The 22,534-nt window shown below is 33.3% G+C and overlaps 1 long non-coding RNA gene across 1 annotated transcript; it reads right to left on the bottom strand.

Annotated features, from left to right (window-relative positions):
• Positions 1-10,582: 10,582 nt before the first annotated feature.
• LOC132751070 (uncharacterized) lies at positions 10,583-12,766 on the bottom strand. Its single transcript, XR_009628638.1, has 3 exons — positions 12,676-12,766; positions 12,198-12,256; positions 10,583-11,423 (listed from the first exon to the last, which is right to left on the bottom strand). It is a non-coding gene; the product is annotated as an uncharacterized LOC132751070 (long non-coding RNA).
• Positions 12,767-22,534: the final 9,768 nt, after the last annotated feature.

Below are 22,534 nucleotides of genomic sequence, written 5' to 3'. Positions count from 1 at the left end.
ATTTGGTAAAAACAGCCAAATAATACCACAATCAAAGAAATAGTGTTTGCAAGATCTTGTTCTTGTACTTTAAGAAGTTATAGGCAACCAGAACCATAAACATTTCTGTAAATTGTCTTGCCATAGCTGGAATATATTGCAATCCGGAATGCTAACTCGCAGTGACACATGTACATAGTATTATTAATTAAGTATGCAAAAATAATGCGCGTGATAAATTAATACAAAAAATGACAATGGAATGGTTTGATATAATGCAGATATACAATTTTTATCAGAAAAAGTTCTTAAGAAATAAAGATTGTCTCACCGATAGGATTGTGAATAAAAAGCTGGAACTACTTTTCATAAAACTGGTCATGTTTGATTCCCATGGACCCAAACCATTCACCACTGACTACATGTATATATCTGTACGTTTAAGAATAAGACGACAAAATCAAATTGCCAAATGGCATTTTATTCAGATTTTATATAAATTTAATTATGTCATGATATCATTTTTATTATCTACCATGTATTTTCATATACATCGAATAACCCGGCAAACAACAAAACGGTATTATTAAATCTATGAGCACAGTTTCATCGCTAAGAGGTTTATGATTGTGTTGTTTTCAATAATATATCATTGAAAAATTAGAATATTGGAGGCAAAACTGTAAGTTCATAGTTTAAAGTCATTTTGCGAATACGATCGCAAGCATTATCTCAAGGTAAACATCGTAAACCACGCCTCGGTTTGGGGCAAACAAGAGGTGTATTCAACTTGAAACTGCTTGAAACAGCAACAATATTTAAAATTGTATAATTTGTTGTATGTTTCAATTTTCAGGTTTATCAGGCATTTAAAAAAATCTTGGACTTCGTGAGCAGATACCGACACATATTACAGAAAAATAAATTTAAGAAACACACTAGCTGACACAATATCAATTAAATTTTGGTGGACGAAAAGTTTGCAAGACAAAGGTACTAATCTTAGAAGAGGTAGTGTGATGATTTCATTCTATTAAAAAATGATACAATCTTACTATATCTATTAAGCAAGCAATTTATACATTGCTTATATTTACGTACGGTAATTTTATTTGGTTATTCAAATCAGAATAATATACTATATATACTTTGCTAAAAAGATTTATATCAACTGATCATAAACTTATCCATTTATTAAACATCTAAATACTTCATTAAAATATTTTTTATAATCTAATTATATCAATTAATGATAAAGTTACCCATTTATTAAACTTCAAAATACTTCAATAAAACATTTCTTCTCTAATTTATATCAATTTATAATAAACTTACCCATTTATTTAGCATCTAAATACTTCAATAATAATGTATTTACAAAAATAAATTGGGGAGGCACTGTCTGCTTATTTGAAAATATGCAGACGGTTCTCCCCAAAATAGGGAGAGAACCGTCAGGGAGGAAACGTAGGCGAGGAACAGGTAAGGGAGAGAATAGTCCGACTACCTTTACGGTCATAGGTTCGTATGAATAATTAAATGTTTGATTATTGCATACAAAATAATTTGATAAAGTGTATCTTGTTTAAAAGCATAAACTATTGTTTTGGTTTAAATTGTTGCCCCATATTAAGTGTAAACAAGTAGAAGTGTGACATATCACTATATGTTCTTTAAGAAATAATTATGTCTACCGTGTACACGTCATCAAAATTTGTGTGGATTCCCCGTATTTCCTCAGGAATTTGGTATACATGTATCACCGTGAAAATGTAAATAACGGTGAAATTTATAATTTATAAAGGTTTTACAAAGATAACAAGCTTGTTCAACTGTTTTTAAACATCATCATGATTGAAACACATCGATATATACAGGATTTATTTATCTATTGTGTGATAATCCGGATAAGAATGTGATTCAACCTACTTTCGGTTTGGAGTGACAGTGTAACGGAAATGACTGAAATTTATTTGTTTTTGTGAATTTTGTTGAAAGCAGTGATTCTACTTATTAATTCTATGTACTGAATTTTATTTTGAAGATAATTAGTTGATATAAAGTGACAGTTTTAATTTTGATCTTGATATTTGTAATTTTTCAATTTTGACAGTGACGGGTATTTTCTGTATGAATTGATATTGTTTGAATTTTTATAAATTTCAGATTTGACTTGTTGTAATGTGTGTAACTGGCTGACATGGTTCACAACATCACAGATTTCTAATGTCTAGTCTGGCAGAAGGATCTTGCATGTTTATACTTTTCTGGTAATTGGTGAGCATGACTAACACTTCATTTCATATTCCTATCATATAAGACCAGTATAATTCTGAATATATCCAATATACCCTTTATATACCAGACATGTATCTCCCATGTGTAATAATTTATGGTTGCCTGTAATTGAGTTTAGGTATATTATTAGCATTTAGTTATTGGTAATGGTTACCAGTTCTAAATCTGCAAGAATGGAAATTGAGTTTTGTTTTAAATTTGTGTAAAGGTAATATCAAAATACAGATAAAGTGTTTTGCTGTGAAATAACCTTGTTTCGTCAATCTATATTTTGATTTATCAGCTTCATTCGGAATTGGTGAAAAGTATTGATGGTATTCTGTTGAAGACAGCATTCTATAGATGTATTGTGTGTTTGATACTGAATATAGAAAAGTGAAAGGTATTTGTGTTGAGTTGTTGATACTGGTATTGAATGATAACCTTGACCTTATGAAATAATTATAGTTTGTAGGGTGGGGTAATTATATTGACATTACTTCACATACAAAATTTTAGTTATTGCATTCATTTACAAGGTATTGAGACAGCTTGTCATATTTATTTGACTATGTGACTAGTGAATTTTAGAATTGAAGGTGAAATTGATTGATATTGTATGGTTGAGTTTTAGAGACATTAAACCTACAGGTAAAGTTTTGATGTTATTTGACAGATTAAAATTAAAATATTACAGGTTGTATTGAGTTTGAGTTTTTGTTTTGAATTTTCCTGATTTTTTGTGACTCAATTATATAGTCATGGAAGATTTGACGGATATTAGGGAGGCTGAGTTGCAATATTTTCTTGATTAGGTACAAAAATCAGGCAGGTATGTTGTTATTCCTCAGGATACTAGTACCCCTGTCCCTCCTCCCAGAAATATTACCAGGAATATTACCCCTACTCCCATCAGAGAGTACAACAGAAGGACAGACACAGATGTTTTACCAAAGGCAGATGCATATGATGTTCCATCAACACGTCCACCTCCACCGCCTTCTTCCGCACTCTATCCACAATCTCTTTTAGAGTCATCTTTTGGTCTTGCCCATATCCGTGTTCCGAAACTTCCCCAATTTTCTAGTGAAGGCCGTCCTGGTGAATGTGAGTTTGAGGTCTGGAAATATGATCACAATTGTTTAATACGTGGCCGTGCATACCCTGACCATTGACTTCACGAAGCCATACGTAGTAGTTTGAAGGGTAAGGCTAGAACTGTTCTACTCCATTTAGGTGAATGGGCTTCTATTGCCGATATTATTGCAGAGCTAATTGCAATACATGGTAATATGGCTACATCTGAGTGACTTAAAGAGGAGTTTTACTGTGCCAGACAGGAACCTTCTGAGTTTGTAGCTGAGTACAGTCTTAGACTGGAAAGGTTATTGACCAATGCCTGTTTGAACTAGGATCATCATACCAAGAATGATATGATGCGTAACCGTTTATGGTCTGGTTTGAGAGATGATGAACTTCGGAATGTGACTAGGTACAAGCTTGTGTCCATTTTTGTTTTTAATGTTCTCAGACGTGAGCTGCGCCAGATTGAACAGGACATGAAGGCGCGTAAGTCCTCTGTCTCTTTCTTCTTCTACCACTAGTACTAAGTCTAGTACTCCCATCCCTTGTTCAGTCAACATGTCTGTTATTGAACATAAGGCGTTGCAGCAATTAGAATAGATAAATACAGAATCCCTAAAGAAAGCCCAACACGGCAAAATTGAAAATGTTGCAGGCTCGGTTTGATTGAGCCTGTTCATGGACGGTAATAGTAAAATTTTGAATTTAGAAACATCCGCAGATGAAGAATTGAAGATAAGAATTGACTTGCCAAATGAAGAAGATGAACACCAGAGTTGAGACCATTGAAAGAGACATGCAGAAACTGAAGAAGGCTCAGGCTCCCACATCTAACTTTTCTAGATATCCCTCTAGTAATTATACTGGTAGATGTCAAGGTCAATGATGCCAAAGTTCCTTACAAAGGATATGACCTCCTTGATCTTTCAATTCCTTCACTTGAGTCTGATACTATAACTGTTCCTGTTTTGGTTGTTCCAGATACCTCTTATTCGTCAACTGTACCAGTTATTGTTGGAACTAATGTCATTAGACATTTCAGTACTATTGATGCACAGGAAAATATCCCTTCCTGTTGACAGCAAGCCTTTTCTGCTGTTTCTATTGTGCAGTCTGTACCTGTATACGTGAAAGCTTTTAATCATAAACCTTTCACAATTCAGCCTATGCAAACATGTACAGTTACTGGAATGGTTCGTAATGTTGGAGATATGACAGTTGGTGTTATTGAAACTTCTGACTCGGCACATTTTCTTAATATCTGTCCAAGAGTAGTACATGTTAGACCTAGTAATACATTTTCTAGGGTACATGTTAGGATTTGCAATTTGTCTGTTCGTCCTGTAGTTATTTATCCCAAATCTGTTCTTTGTAACCTGAGGGAAGTTGAAGATGTCGACATATTGATCCATCAGAAGGTGTTCATTCTAAATCTCACAAACAGGACAAGACACTTGAAGATTTAGGGATCACTGTCCCCTCTGATACACTCTCTCCTCTTGAATGTTCAAAGGTTAAGACTTTTCTTAATGGCTGGAATCATATTTTCTCCACTGATCTGACAGATCTTGGCTGTTCGAGTACTGTAGAACATGAGATTGAGCTAGATGACCCTACACCATTTAAGGAGCCTTATCGGAGAATTCCCCCAGGTAGTTATGAGGAAGTGAGAGAACACATTAAGGACATGTTGGAAGCTGAAGCTATAAGAGAGTCTAACAGCCCCTTTTCTTCCAATGTAGTTCTTGTGAGGAAAAAGGACGATTGTGTCTACGTTTTTGTATTGACTTCCGTCGTTTGAATAACTGTACCATCAAGGATGCATATGCTCTTCCACGCATATAGATGAGACTATTGATTCCCTTGTCGGTTCGAAGTATATTTCCAAGTTAGACCTTCAATCGGGTTATTGGCAAGTGCCCTTGAGGGAGTCGGACAAAGCCAAGACTGCATTCACAGTAGGCCCCCTTGGTTTCTATGAATGTAATCATATGGCCTTTGGACTGACTAACGCCCCCGCCACTTTTCAGAGACTTATGGAGCGCTGCATGGGTGAACTCAATCTCAAAGAATGTCTCGTTTATCTGGATGATGTGATTATTTTCAGTGATACTGTTGAAAAGCACATTGAGAGATAAGCAGCAGTGTTTTCCAGACTAAAGCATTATGGCCTTAAACTTAAGGGTTCCAAGTGTGAATTTTTTCAGCTCGAGGTGAAATATTTGGGTCATGTGGTCAGTGCAGATGGCGTTCCAACAGATCCTGAGAAGACTAGTGTCCTGAAAGATTGGCCTATTCCAAAGTCCATTAAAGATCTTCGTTCTTTCCTGGGTTTTGCGGGATATTACCGTCGATTTTTCATTGGATTTTCTCAGATCACCAAATAATAGAGAAAAACAGAATCCCTAAAGAAAGCCCAGCACGGCAAAATTGAAAAGTTTGCAGGCTCGGTTTGATTGAGCCGGTTCATGGACGATACTGGAAAGTGCAAGTTACCGTCCACGCCCCCTAGCACGGGCTTCAGCAGAATTCAACATTTAACACGAACTGGTACAATTTGGAATTTTGAAACATCCGCAGATGTGTTCATATAAAATCTTTAAATGACTTACTTGTTGGTCACTCAACCAACAAGAAAGCGAAGTCAACAAAACCAGCTGTTCTTTGGAATTGGGGTCCAAGTCAGCAAAGAGCTTTTAAGACTATCATTAGAAAGTTGACTTCAGCTCCCACATTAACTTATGCAGACTGGTCCAAACCCTTTTTTTCTGAACACCGATGCAGGTTATGTTTGCTTAGGAGCGGTCTTGTATCAGGAAGTTGAGAGAAAAGAGAAAGTGGTAGCATATGCCAGTCGTGGACTTAGACCTAGTGAACGCAATTATCCCGCTCATAAGCTTTAGTTCCTTTCTTTGAAGTGGGCTGTGGTGGAGAAATTTTACGATTATCTTTATGGTCATAAATTCCTTGTCCATACTGGTAATAACCCACTCACTTATGCTTTTACTTCAGCCAAGTTGGATGCTCAGTCTCATAGCTGGTTAGCTTTCATTTTTTTTATCCAGTATCGTTCCGGTAAGCAGAATGTTGATGCTGATATGTTATCAAGGTTACCAGAAAGTGTTCAGATTGATAAAGGTATGTATCGTATTATGTTTCCATATGTTTTGAAGGCTTTGTTTCAAGCTACTTTAGCTGATGTGCATGAACTCCCTGCGTTTGAGTGTGTTTCCATCTCTCAACAAGTACTTGATACACCTTCCTCTGAAGAAGTAGATATTGGTTCCAATTTGAGCGACATCAATTGGTTGACAGAACAGTGTAATGATCCTACCATTTCCAGAGTAGCTAACACTGTCAAGGCCGGTCATAAATTAACCAGTCGTCAGAGTTTTCACGAGACAGACTCAGTACGTCAGTATTTACGTGAGTGGCCTAATCTTTTCTTGAAAGAAGGTATTCTTTACAGAAATGGTTTTGCTTCTGGACACCCAGTTATTCAGCTATTAGCCCCCACTGTGTTTCTTGAAATTATATTTTCAGGGCTGCATGACGAAGCTGGTCATCAGAGTAGAGACCGTACCCTTTCCTTGATTAAATCCCGGTTTTACTGGCCTGGTCTAGATTTTTTTTGTTAATAGACGCATACGAGAATGTCAAAGATTTATCCGGCGAAAGACGACAGTCAGTACTGCAACACCCCTTGTCTCAGTTGAATCGACGTTTCCCCTAGAGCTAGTCTGTATGGACTATTTATCTCTTGAAATGTCTTCCGGTGGGTATGAGCATATACTGGTCATTACCGATCATTTAACTCGTTATGCTCAGGCTATACCCACTCGGAATCAGACAGCTCATACTACAGCTAAAATCCTTTTTGAACAGTTCATCTGTCACTACGGGTTTCCCAGCCACTTACACAGTGACCAAGGTCTCAATTTTGAAAGTGCTGTTATACTTGAGCTGTGTAAGTTGGCTAACATTGAGAAGAGTAGAACCACCCCATATCACCCACAAGGTAACGGTATGGCGGAGCGGTTCAATCAAACCCTTTTGAATATGTTGGGAACTCTTGGGGATTCTCAGAAGTCCAATTTGAAGGCTCATGTACCACCTTTGGAACTTGCTTACAATTCGACTAGGCATGAAAGTACCGGGTTAACACCTCACTTTCCAATTTTTGGTAGACATCCACGCCTAGCAATTGATGCCTTCCTTGGAATTGAACCCGAAGATTCTGAAAAATCCCGGAGTCATTCCAACTATGCCATGTGTCTGCAGAAACGCCTGAGCTACACCTATAAAGTAGCCAGTCGTGAGTCTAAGCGGCAGTCACGTCGCCATAAGCGACGGTATGATCTTAGGGTAAAATAATGTGAAATAAGACATGCCAAAATTGAGCCAGGTGACAGAGTTCTGGTCAGAAACGTGGGAACAAACTTGCTGATAAATGGGGCAAAGATGTTTATATTGTTCAAACCCAACCCAGACATACCCGTATTTGTTGTAAAACGAGAGCATGTCTGAGGTTCCAAGACTGTCCATAGAAACCTCTTATTACCTTTTATGGGTCTTCCTCTCCATACTTCTAAGTCTCAAACTGTTGATGCTAGTGAACTTCAGTCCACCGAATCCACTAATCAATGTTCTGATCCAACAGTGGCAGATTCTTCAAGTATTCCCTTGAATGAAACTCCATCTGCTTCTATCCCTACTTCACATATTTCCCCTGAGAAGTATAGAATCACAGCAAGGAGGAAATCAGTTCTCAACCCATTTGCCAAACCGTTTGTCCCAGTCGCCCAGTTCGAAGCAAAAGATAGCCAAGATTGTTATCATCCCCTGAGTGGACGACATAACACTTTGTTTGCAGTAATAGAAACATTACCCAGATTGTACATTGTTTGCTGCAATTTTGATGGTTGTTGTGAGAACATTTTTAGTATGAATTATTGTTTGTACTCTGATCATATGATTGATTATGATAGTTGAAGATGCATGATTTGGGGGTTTTAGAATTTTGTAAACTGGAGTACTTATGTACTGCACGGGCCTCAATCCTAAATATTCTATTTCCGCACTAAGTACCTTCACGCCTGCGCACGCGTACTGAAGATTTTCATGGCGCGAGCCAGACTTCATATTGCTTGATAATAAATATTTTCTGAGAGCGCGTCTCTTTATTTTTACAGGTAAATATGAATGTCTGTATTGATCCCATACTTGTTATTCTACATTTTGCCATTCATGATTTTGTGTCATTTGTCATTATTCTGTATTTGCACTCGTACTAAAGATTTTCATGGTGCGAGCCAGACTTCATATTGTTTGATAATTGATATTTTCTGAGAGCGCATCTCTGTATTTTTACAGCAAGCCTCAAGCCCAGAACCTCTAAGCAGAACTTTAGCATATCGTTAGATTGGACTGCGACATTTATAACTAATAATATCTATGTATTTCAGATGGATTTGGATTAATCATTTGTAATTGAGGGTCTTGACAGTAGCTTAGTGTAACAAACACTCAAAGTACGCCCATGAAGACACAAGATGAATGTGGGATCTTTGGAATAAGTGTTGGCACCAAGTTTAATCATCAACGTTTTAATACTCACAAGTCAGGGTACAGATACAATGTGTAAACTAACAAGTAGGGTTCACAATCACCAGCAAGTAACGTTAAATTTACGGAATTGACATCCTTGTTAAAATATGATAAACAAGATCAACATGGAAAGGCGGCGCTCAATAAACTCTTAATTTAATGTTCAAAATACAGCAATATTTTTTGCAGATGACTAAAATTATCGTTTGTTTTTGATAACTTTAGTTGTGCATTAATTTTTTTGACGTAAATAAGTAAATTTCCTCTTTGAATTAAAGGAAATATAAATTTTCTCTTTGTTTCATCTGCATATACTTAATATTTTTGCTGCATTTTTATTTATCTTGGGAATTGACAGATTCGCGTCATATTAGTGGTTTCGTCGCGACTGTCCATCGTGTTTTATGACCTATTTCTATTCTTTTTCAGTTACGAATTTTTTCATTCTTCTTGTTTTCGTACATGTTCTTAAATTGGTTGTGAAATAATATTTATCTTGCAATAAATTTGTTGATTCTAGAAATATTGCTTTCCTTTTGCTTAGTTAAGGTGTTTCCCAAGATTGCTTTTTAAAATAACAATTAAATAGTTGGAAGTCAAAACGTCAAGAAGCGATCACCCGAGCAACCCTATTATTTACAGTCACGGTGAGCAGCAGAAACTGTGATAAAATAGATAAATACAGAATCCCTAAAGAAAGCCCAACACGGCAAAATTGAAAACCTACGTTAGAAAAAGTCAACTCACAGCTCACATTGACAGGTTGCTAAACAGACTGCAAAGTCATATTGAAACAGATTTAAAGAGAGATTCTACTAGATCACTGCTAAGGCTCACACCACCAAGCGCGGGGGCGTAACAATATATGTTGAGAATTTTTATCTAGGAATGAAACAAATATGATATATGTTGAGAATTTTCAAGTGTCGACGTTTCCATCGTATTCGAATTTTTCAATACTTATATATTCAATTACAAGACGATGTTTAGCTTTTTACAATAACATGAATCAATAGATGTAATTCAAGCGACAAAATATTCGGTTTAGGTGTGTTTTCCTTTCGTTTTAAGTAAGACATCAGATGACCCTCCGTTGTTTTAAAACGAGCTGATGCCTGACTAGATTCTTAGAAAGTAATCTGGGTCATCGATCCTGATCCAGTCGTACTGAATTTAAGGTCCAATTCTGCAATTTTCGTTTGGTTTATAAGTGGTTAAGGTTTTTTTCCATTCTTTGTTGCGTTTTTTTTCAATCACAGTAATGTCTACTTTACAACATATACTCTTCATTCATTTTTACCCACTGTCAAGTCATGAAGTTTCCATTTAATCTTTGTTTTGGGGCCGTGGCCATGTTTCCTTATATGACACCAGTATTGGTTACTTCCAGGAAGCGGGCTCAGTTTAAGTGATAAATATTAAGTTTTAAAATCTTGTTTCACAATCGAGCTTGAAATAATAATTGTAAAATCTAAATCCTTCTTAATGTTTGAGCCGTTCTTCGTATTTAGATGTCATTTTGCAGGTCAATGATATAAGTAAAAAAAAGTACTTTTTATATGTTTTTATTTTTAAAAGAAGAGAATAAATGAAAGATACAGAAAGATAAAGAAAGAAAGAGGCAGAATGACAGACAGAGAAAAGACATGTTTATAGCTTGTGAAATGTATCATATATGGAAAGATGTTGAAAACAATGATGTTTATATGCTATAACACTAAAAATCAGAATAAGTGTATGGACCTAAAATATAGTGGTTTTTTTTTAGAAATATAACCTAACAAAACTGTGTGAATAATTATAAGTAGTAAAATATGATTTATTTCCAGTTGTGGATGGCACAGTCTTTTGTCTCTAAGGATATTGTAATAATTATATATATGTGTTTTGCACTTGGAAAAGAAACAATGATACATCTTGGAATTGTCAGATATGAAGGTTTACTCTTATGAATTTATGATTTTCAGATGTTGAATCAATATAGTTGAAATATATTCTTAAAAAAGTTATGGTAATAATGCTTTAACTGATCAAATGAAATGTTGTTTTTTTTGTCTGTTTGTTTTTTATATAAAAATACATAAATAATGCACAAAAAAATAAAAATGAACACATTGTCACTCCAGCACAAAATTCCAAATATTGTATTATTCCTGAAAACTATATATCAGCTATTGTCAGTCATAGTTTAGATGGTTCATTTTCCAGGTGCTACATAGTAAGCTCCAGTCCAATATATGATGCATTCCATTTTTCTTTCCGTGTTTATTCGTATTTCACGGGTAGATACGCCTTTACTTTTTCACCGCAAGGACAGGCGTAGCAAAATCTGGCACAAACTGTGCAAAACAATAAGTGTCCACACTTCACGAAGACAATATTTCTAGCATTAACCAGACACTTTACACAACGTAACTCATTTGGAATAGATTGTATGGGTACTGCATCGTCCGACTCCGGAATATATTTGTCTTCATCTGCAAATTATTAAAGTACAGTATGTGTAGGCAATTCGAATATAAAGCAATCCAAATCACATCATTTAATTTCTTTTTAATTCAACAATAAAAACAAAATTATATGTTCCTATTTTTTCCGTAGACAGAAGAATTATTTGATACAATTTAAAAAAATCAGCACCTGTGTGTGTTTGAGTTATCCAGAAGTACTTGCATGACAAGTTGTTCAGATAAATTTTGTTTTTAAAAAAAGAAGGCTTTAATATTTTCAAATGATCTTCTCTGCAATTACTGTATACTGTTTGTCTAATGTTGTGAAATAATATATTTATTTTTTTATGTTGATTTCTATGTTTTTTATATATCGGTATCTAATGTCAAGATTTCAGGAAAGCTAAAGTAAGCAGTGTGATAATGGAAAGAAATTACACAAGTCACTTTTAGATTATGTCATTTGTAGGCTTGAGCCAAAGGGACTTGAAAAACATCTCTAAAAATAACGTTTTTCATAAGGTAATTTTGAGTGCCTACACTTATTGTACCTATAGCTACTATACTTGTATACATCAGATAATAGAAATCTTGTTTAAGTCTTTTAAATAATTGTTTGATACATCAATAAAGAATATTATTCACATTCAATACAAATGTTTTCTATCATAATAATCCGAAGCTTATTTTTGTAACTATTTGAAATATTCTTAAATTAAAACATGTTAATTATTTCCACTGCTTTAATTACAAGCATGGTATATGTAAATACATGTATATTCAGTGATTCAATTTACTTACTGCCAACTGCCATATTAATATTTGTGTCGACTTCTTTCAGTCAAAGTGTTTGTTGATTTCTGATGACAGATATGAAAAAGAGAAACAGTATTTTATATTCATTACACAAGACTACTCAGTTGATACTTTTGCATTTTCCCCGTTTTGTACCTCACATATACATGACCTACTAATCTATGCCGCGCACACCGTTTTATTTGGGTAAAACCCGGCTTTAATATGTAAAAATAAAGAAATTCATGCAATGATCAAAGATGAAATGTACACATAAACGTGCTGTTATACATTAAACTATTAACAGACGCCCAGACACAATAAGTCTGTAACATTTGGCGAGCAACAGGCTATATATATCGCACTGACCCCTGTAACATCGATGATCGAGTCTGTGCAAAAAAGAATGCGCATGATATAATTCAATTTATTTAGAAAACCGCATCATTTTTATAAAAAATAGCATTTTATAAGGAAAAATTACCTTTTTCTGTAGAATTCTCAATCATGGACGTGGACAAAAGTCGAGATTATTATTTTTACAGTATTGTTGCTGGGAACCATACAGAGGCCCGTTCTTCCACAAATAGCGCGAGTGCATATAAAACATCGGCATTTAATTATTAATATTTTTACCATTGTATTTAAATTATCAAATGATTTTCTTAAGACTTCGATTATAGAGATTTTAATGATAATGATCATTTTGATTTACACTATTTAACGAATGTGATATGAATGACGCATGACAGATATCTCTGAAATGTACCAATTAACAAAATATTGACTAATATTAACTTAACTTTACTTAGTTTAGAGAAGAATCTCAATTCTTTGACATGTTTTCGACAATCAATCATACTTTAAAATTTATTAGTGGAGGCAACACTGCATGAAAATGTTTATTAAATAGATCTTTAGCGCCGTACGTTTGTGCGTAAACATAACCTATTTAAAGTCGTAAACCACGCCCCTGTCTTAAAGAGGCACTACTGGGGTATTTTGATATTCTTACAGCTATGTATATGCATGTACAAAAGTATTTTACCATTCTTTCAGAATTCAGTAAGCAACAGAAGCTAATACAATGAGTTAATTTAGCAATTTTCAAAGGAATGGATGTAATTAATTATCACTTTCTCATACTTCGACTGAATGTATATCAAAAAGTATACGCACTGAAAAAATTGAAGACATATATATATGTCTTCAATTTTTTCAGTGCGTATACTTTTTGATAACTGCGCATGCATTGCGTTGTCCAAGATATTTTCTTTTTCAAATGATTGATACTTGAAATTACTCATTGGTATACATTCAATCTGCACATTGCCTAAACAGGTAAAATGGAAATATAAACATGAGAACTTCATTGACACATACATGTAACACTGCGGGTGTTTCTAAATTCAAAATTTCACCATTTTCGTGTTTAAGTAACCGACGGTAATTTGCACTTACCAGTACCGTCCGCGAACAGGCTCAATCAAACCGAGCCTGAAACATTTTCAATTTTGCCGTGTTGGGCTTTCTGAAGGGATTCTGTTTTTCTCTACTGTACATGATAGGCTGGCAGAGGGTGGAGCTTAATTTATTTACCGTCGGGTGCATATGTAGGTGGTGGGGTTTTATTTAGAACGACCTTAACTTAATCAGGTACTATGAAGCACCTATAACAAGTAAAACAATAAAAGACTTTTTTTTTTCATTTGTTGCAGTACCTGGTTAAAAACATACGTGCATGTACTCCGGGCAAGATTCGACCGATAGTGGCCAAGTTCACGGAGTTTCACGATCGTGAAAAAGTCCGACGAGCAGCGAAAAACTAAAAGGATCAAAGTTCGGGATTTCAGAGCAGTTCCCTAAGGAGATCGTGGAGCAGCGAAGGAAGCTTATACCTATCATGCTGATAGCAAAGAGGCTTACCTCAAAGTTGACAAGCTCAATATAAACTATCAGCTATATCGCGGATCTACATAGGACTCTTGTGAGAATGTACTTAAGTGTCTTTCGTGGAACATAGAAGGACTAACCTATGAGAAAACAACATCACAAGAGTTTTTGAATATTGTGTGTGAGTATGAAATAATATGTCTTAGTGAATCATGGACAAATAAGAACTCCAATATTGATATTCACGGTTACTCAAATCCTATTCATTCTTATCGAAAAATTCAACATAGGCGAGCAAAAAGATCGAGTGGTGGTTTAATTGTTTACATTAAGAACAATATTCGAAACGGAGTCACATTAATACAAAATACAATAGACTGTATTATCTGGCTAAAGTTAGATAAGTTTTTTTTCAATATTGAAGACGATTATTATATATGTTTTACTTATATTGCTCCGGAATCTTCTCCGGTTCATAATGTGTATAATGTTGATATTTTCACTCAACTCGAACAAGATATAATTTTTTTTAGTGAACGTGGGAAAATATTTTTGTCTGGTGACCTAAATAGTAGAATTGGTAGTAAAGCAGATTTCATTCAATTTGATCGTACCGTCGACACTCCCTGCCTCGTTCCACGCAAGATAGGTCAACCAATCGTTTTTGGGATAGCTTGCTATATCTTTGCTAAGCAACCAATCAACGCATAGTTAACTGTAGATGGCCAGGTGATCGTGGGAATTTTACCTGCGTGACCTACAACGGGGCTAGTGTAGTTGATTATTTATTGACAAGTCAAAATAACTTTGACCTCATTGCCAATTTCGCGGTAAATGAGTTCACTACTTATTCTAATCTTTCTCTTTTAAAATAAACTCAAAATTAAGTTAGGACAGCTGTAGTTATAAGGAAAAGTTATACTATAATACACGATTTAACATACCAGTCGCAACTACTCGGCCCTTTCCGTCAGTCTTCGGATTATAGATAAAAACACCGAAAACGAAAGTAGAAAGCTGCACACCGAGTACACCCATGGTGATGTTTTAACTTATTTCTTCATCATAACTTCATCGATTTTTCCAAACTAAACAATTTTGTGAAGCTAAATGTTTCTGGTTTTAGAGCAATATTTGCTTTTGTCTGCAACTTGAATACTTTTTTGTTAACTTGGCAAAAAAATGTAGCGCATTTGTTGACATGTGCGAACGATGTTGATTTTTACCACTAAATCAAGCCCAAAACGCATTTGCTGTGTCAAAATTCGCCATTAAACACAAATTATAGTCATCCCTCTACTTATATTTGAGTTTACACCCTTCAACTCGAGCGTCTTTTAATAAAATTTGCAAAAAATGGCCTTGCATTGTGTACAGAGTCTAGCAAAGGAAACAAATTTAAGTGAACGGGTGTAGTAGTTAAATGTACAGGGTTTAGTAGATGTGAACGGTGTCTAGCAGTCACATATTTTTTAAAGTATAGTCTTTTTTAATTTGAAATAATCTCATTTCAGACTTAACATGGATAGATTAGAGGACGATACAGAGGTATTTGGTAAATAATTTAACTTTTTAGTATTTTTGAGCCTATAACAGTATAGCTGCGTCATACCATCACAAAGTGTCTGTCGGTATTTATAAGACATGTTGTGGAGTCTTCTGACCAACTCGCTGAAAATGGAAATGGTCCGAATGGGGATATATTTTATGGAAGTCTTTGTTTTGTTGTGATCACAGGCAATCGGTGCGTGGCTTGGATAGTATACATGTACATGACCACGCCCACTTATTTTTTATAAATATTTTTTTTTTCACTAATAAAATATTTTATTCAGTATTTCCTACTTATATGGCACATTATGGCTCTTCTTTCAGCCGATAGGCAATTTACATGCTTTAAATTTGTTCTAACAATATAACATGAAACATATTTTCTAAAGAAGAAAGCTGAGGCTAAACGTGCCTCAATAATGTATGAATTATTTGTAGATAATTCAATATAAAAATATAAATCTAAAAGCACAATCTTATCTTGCTTTTCATAGTACCTACATTTTCAGTTTGACATAAAATTGTTTTATTTTAAAAGCAGAATGCAAAGTTCGCATTTTTATTTATCATATTATGTTGTAACAATTTTACAGATGCGAAACAATGTGTCTCTGTGAAAAGGGCAGACTAAAGGTTTCAACAGCACCGGCCGAAAAAGTGGAGATATAATTTCAGTATTTAACAAGGGCAGGGCAATGTGTATATATACATATAAAAATGATGAAATAACATTGTGTTTTTAGCTCACCTGTCATAAAGTGACAGGGTGAGCTTTTGTGATCGCTTTTCGTCCGGCGTCCGTCCGTCCGTAAACTTTTACTTTAAATGACATCTCCTCATAAACCACTAAGCCAATTTCATCCAAACTTCACAGGAATGTTCCTTTGGTGGTCACCTTTAAAAATTGTTCAAAGAATTTAATTCCATGCAGAACTCTGGTTGCCATGGCAACCGAAAGAAAAAACTTTAAATATCTTCTTTTCAAAAACCATAAGAGGTAGAGCTTAGATATTTAGCATGAAACATGTTCTAATAAGTGTCTACCAAGTTTGTTCAAATAAAAGCCCTGGGGTTAAAATTGGCCCCGCCCCAGGGTCATTGATTTTCCCTATATGCATATAGTAAAAACTTAAAAAATCTTCTTTGAAAAAACCCAAATAGCTAGAGTTAAGATATTAAGCATGAAACATCTTCTAATAAGTGTCTACAAAGTTTGTTCAAATAAAAGCCCTGGGGTCAAAACTGGCCCAGCCCCAGGGGTGTCATTGTTTTTAACTATATGTGTATAGTAAAAACTTAAAAAAAATCTTCTTTTTAAAAGCCCAATGAGCTAGAGCTTAGATGTTTAGCATGAAACATCTTCTTATGGGTGTCTACCAAGATTGTGCAAATAAAAGCCCTTGGGTTTAATTGGCCCTGCAACGTTGGGGGGGGGGGGGTGGGGGGGGGGGGGGGCCTATATACAGGTGAGCGACCTCAGGGCCATCATGGCCCTCTTGTTTCAGTGTCTTAACATTCAGAAGATTCATTTTATTTTAAAATGTCTTTTTACAATATTTTTCTTTACAAACTTTCCATGGTAAGGTTAGTGCAATTTAGCATTGGTAAGATATTTACTCGAAGGATTGATTTTCAGAACAGAAATGCAAATACAATGTATATAAATAATAATTATTCGTGTAAAATGTATTGCAATTTTGAATTACAATATGAATTGAGATAGATTCATACAACTTTTTTTTTTTTTTTTTTTTTTTTTTTTTTTTTTGAGGCCCTTAAATGGTAACCCCGTTTATTTTGAACACAGATAAATACATACATACAAACATACATACATACAAAGACATACATATATATAAACAAACAAAAACAACACACAAGGTACATTAAAAAAATAGAAGCCTGTGATTAATTTATAATCTCACTTAACTTTTCAATATATAGTTTTGTAGCCTGTAGTCTAATGAATAAAAACTGTTTCTAGTCATATTGTGTTTAAAATAATAATAACACATAATCAATAACACAATGTCCACACTCACATACTAATCTTGGTATGAAGAAATGAAAAAAATATTTCAAACTGTCCCACTTTTTGTCAAAAAATCTACTTTGTTAATATTTTTTTGTGTTTCTCTCTCAATTTGGTATTGGTACTTAATATAATGCTTAGCAGCCTCTATAGTCGGTCTTTTAAAATTCATTTTACAAAAATATATATACTTCTTGACAAATAAAAGCAAAAGATTAGTTTCATTATCAACATTTTGTATTCCTAAAAGAAATTCTATTCTTGTCAAATGAAAATGAGTATTTTCAAAAAGACCATGAATCATATCGAATATATTATATATTCAAAGTCCTATAAAAGGTGTTCCAAGCTTTCAGAAAATTTGTTGCAAAAACTGCAATTTGGATTATCTTTGTATTGTATCTTATACAAAAGTTCATTTGTGCCAAGTATTCTGTGTACAATTCTGTATTGAAACCATTGTAAATTCGTGTTTTTAGTGGTTTCAAAAATAAGTGAAAAAAATGTATTCCATTCTTTATCATCAAAATTAGTATTAAGTTTTTGTTCCCATTTAAGTTTACAAACAGCTGTACTGTTATTTGATTTTAATATATTATGCATAGGTTGTGAACCCTTTTCATTTTTTAATATCTGAGAGAGCATTGGTGGAATAATAAGGTCTTGAAACATATTGTAAACTACTAATAGAATAACAACACTTTTAAGACATTTAACTACTGCGTTACATATGCTTGAAAATGCAAAAAATTAGCACTCAAATTATAAATTTTATTGAATTCATGGATCTCATATAAATCCCCATTCATGTTAAACAAGTCACTATACACTGGACACCAGCATTAAACCATGACTTTAAAAATATACTTTTTTTACCAATCAATATATCTGGGTTATAAAATAATGGATATTCCAACACTTTATCGGAACATGGGATATTTCTTTTACATAATTGAACAAAAGCATTTAAAAGTATCTTTCCAAAATAAGTTTTTACAGGATTTCGCTATGGTTTCTGGGTAATGAGAGCCACAATTTAATAATTTATCTATATCTATTAGATTAGAAACAATATCTAGCCATTTTCCGTTGCTCGTAATGATTCGTCTTATCCAAGTAGTTTTTAATGCAGATATAAATGCATTTAAATCTATCATGTCGAGACCTCCATCTTTTTTATTTTTTATCAAAACGTCTTTTTTAACTTTGCACGGACCTTGCCATATTAAAATCAAAGAATAAAGTTTCTATTTGTTGAATATAAGATTTTGGAGGATTAGGCAAAGAAACAAACAAGTGATTAAAGAGTGACAGTACAAGAGTTTTAATGACAATTTTTCTTCCAATTGGTGTAATTATTCTTCTCTTCCACATTTTAAAATATTTTCTGCTTTTGCAATTTTAGATTTGTAGTTTAAATCTATCATTTTTTGACAAATCTACATGAAACTTAAAGCCAAGCATGTCAAAATTTTGCTGATTCCAAGATAATTTCCATTTTGTTTTTATACTATTTGCACTAAATTTTTCTTTTTTCCAATCCAGACGACTTTTGTTTTGTCAAAATTAACTTTCAAACCAGAAATAAAAGTAAAAGTGGACAATGTGTCTAAGGTTTCATTTAAAGAAGAGGCCGAACCGTCTAGAATAATTGAAGTATCATCTGCGAATTGAGATAGCTTATGTTCTACCAAATTCATTTTAATTCCTTTAATATTGTTATTTGACCTAATTTTCTGCGAAAGTATTTCAGCACATAAAATAAAAATATAACAACTTAACGGATCACCTTGCCGGCACCCACGCTGAATGCTAAAGAACTTTGATAAAAATCCATTTTGACATATTGCTGAAATCCCATCTTTATAGAAAATGTTAAACCATCTTTTGATGTCTTCTCCAAAATTAAAAAGTGACAACGTTTTATCTACAAAACCCAAGACAAAGAATCAAAAGCCTTTTCGAAATCGATAAGGAGTAAAAGCCCAGAAATGTTATTCTCCTCTGTATATTGCATTATATCATAAATTAGTCTTACATTTTCTCCTATAAATCTGCCCTTTATAAATCCTGTTTGGTCAGTGTTAATAAGTTTGTCTAAAAATATTTTTATTCTATTCGCTATGCATCCAGAACCAATTTTATAAATTGTATTAAGCAGTGTTATCGGTCGCCAATTTTTTAAAAATTGTTTTGGCTTTCACCTTTAGGGATACACGTTATTATACCCTGTGTTTGTTGTTACAGATAAGTTTCCGGATATAAAAGCATGGTTTAGAGCCCTGCAAACAAATACGCCAATTCTGTTCCAAAAACATTTATAAAATTCTGCTGAAAATCCAGATGAGCCTGGACTTTTATTATTTTTCATATTCTTTAAAACGGTTGATGCTTCTTCTAGTCTGATTTTACCCTCGAGGGAATTTGACTCTGTATTTTGATAATGTTTGGAATGTTTATATCTTTAACAAAGTTTAAAAACATATTATCCTCTAAGCCATGTGAGGTACACGTATATAATGATTCATAAAAAAATGCAGTTTCGTTTAAGATTTCTTCTTGTTTTGTTATTAAAGTACCATCGTTTTTTCATGATTTTTGTGATACATTTATTAACATAATTGCTTTTTTCAAGATTACTAAATAATTTACTTGGTTTCTCTCCATCAATTACCCAGTCCACTTTTGATCTCAAAATGTAACCTTGAAACTTATTTTCTTGTATGATATTTAATTCGTTACGCAGCTGTTCGAGTTTTTCATTATTTTGAATAGTTTCAGAATTTTCTAGTATTTTAATATCTTTTTTTATCTGTATTTCCCTTTCATTACTTGCTTTTTTCTTATAAGAACCGTAGGATATGGATTTTACCTCTTATTTCCATTAATAAAGTTTCTAAAAATAACTGATCGTTTATTACAAATTGTATATCCTCGTTTGGAACACTTTTCAATTGTTTCGAAATTATAAACAGGTATGGCATATTGCTTTTTAACGTCTTCAATTTTTTTATTTATTTCATTAACATATTGAATATCTCTAAGTAGAGAATTGTTGTGTTTCCAGAGCCCTTTACCATGCTTGAAATCATTAAATTTTAATTGCATTATAATAATTGAATGATCAGACTGAAAACTAGGTTTGATAAAAACATTTTCACAGTATGGTAACATAAAGAAGATAAAATAAAGAAATCGAGTCTAGCTTGTTGCAGTGGGTTTGCCTTTCGCCAAGTATATCGCTTTATATCAGGTTGAAATTCCCTAAAAGGATCAGTTAGACTTTTTTCTTCCATGTGTTTCAAAAGAGTTGATCTTGCATTTTTATTATTTATATTCTTATAGTTATAATAATCTAAATCAGGATTTTGCACTAAATTGAAATCACCACAAATGCAATACGAGTCATTTCCTATATTCTCAACGACCTTGAAATGTTCTCATAAAAGGACGGATTGTCGGAGTTCGGTCCGTATAACGATACTAAAGTAAATCTTATTTCCTCCAACAGATAAGTCCAGTATGACATAATTTCCAAAATCATCAACTATTACTTTTATGTATTTTGTAATCTAGTGACTTTGAGAAACATATTGCAACCCCCTAGAATTTGAAGATGAACAAACTTAAAAAACATTTCCCGCATTCCCACTGAGTTATAAATGCGTATTAAATTGACTGTGTATAAAATGTGTGTCTTCTGAAGACAGTAAATATCACATTTGGAATCTTTTATGTACTGAAATACTTGCAGCCTTTTCTTGATACCTTGTAGGCCTCTTACAATTAAGAGATAAGATTTTTAATTCACTCATATTTTTTTAATAAGACAACTCGTTTTGACTACAGAACTAATACAAAGAGGTACAAAATACAAAAAACATTCTCACAGGCCAAACCTAAAACAACGAAAAAACATTCAGATAATCTACAAAACACAAAACAATCTAACTTAAAACACGATTTTCACAACGAATCAACTAAAACAAAACTATATTTACATTTAGATTATGGTATATATGTATTCAGTTATTTAGGCGGTTTATCATAGCTTACAAGCACTAGACAGAAAAAAATATGTTGGCTTTAGTAATTTTCAGAAAGTTTAAGTTTGATATTTTTATAGTCCGAAAATTTCTTCTCAATGGAAAATCGAAAATGAACGAAAAGACTGAGAAACAATTTTGTAAGACTTCTTTTTTCAACGTTCATGGGAAAAACGAAAAATTAAAAAAGGTCAATGAAAAAACAAGATGTGACGCCATACTTTTACTGAGTTGTCCGCAAAAATTTTTTACTTCTAGATGTAATGGAAAGCGAAAAGTCTAGAGAAGTAAAATTATAGGACTTTTTTTAATAACAATATTTGATATGACACTTGTAATAAAATATATATAGCATTACATAGAGAGTGATTTCTACATAAACAATCACTAGTATTGATTTATTATTATGTTTATTTATATTATGTCATGATATTTCCTTTGTATGATGAAAAACAAAATACTTGTTAATGAATATATAATTATTTTTTCAGTTTATATATTATAGTACATTGTATACTAAACGTGTTACTCTGTGATTATTATAATATTGCCCTAAAAGGATTAGAAATATCAACAAAATCAACGCTTTCTAGTTTACTATCTTTTCTAAAAAAAAAATTGAAAATGGGTATTATTTATTTACAATTATCCTAAAATTAAGCTGTCTCAATAGCTATCTTTTAAAAATCTATTCGACAGGTGGCAAATGATAACATGTTTAGTATGTACATTAACAAACACAAAAGTGATGTGTAGTTTCCATCTCTCGAAAATGTACTCGACAAATAATGATTATATGTAGCCTTTGAAGTTTTTTAATA

Source organism: Ruditapes philippinarum, unplaced genomic scaffold, assembly GCF_026571515.1.
Source record: "Ruditapes philippinarum isolate M1 unplaced genomic scaffold, ASM2657151v2 ctg1375_1_1_1_1, whole genome shotgun sequence".
NCBI lineage: Eukaryota > Metazoa > Mollusca > Bivalvia > Venerida > Veneridae > Ruditapes > Ruditapes philippinarum.
The sequence above is the reverse complement of the archived record's forward strand: the minus strand, read 5'-3'. Positions and strand labels throughout refer to the sequence as shown.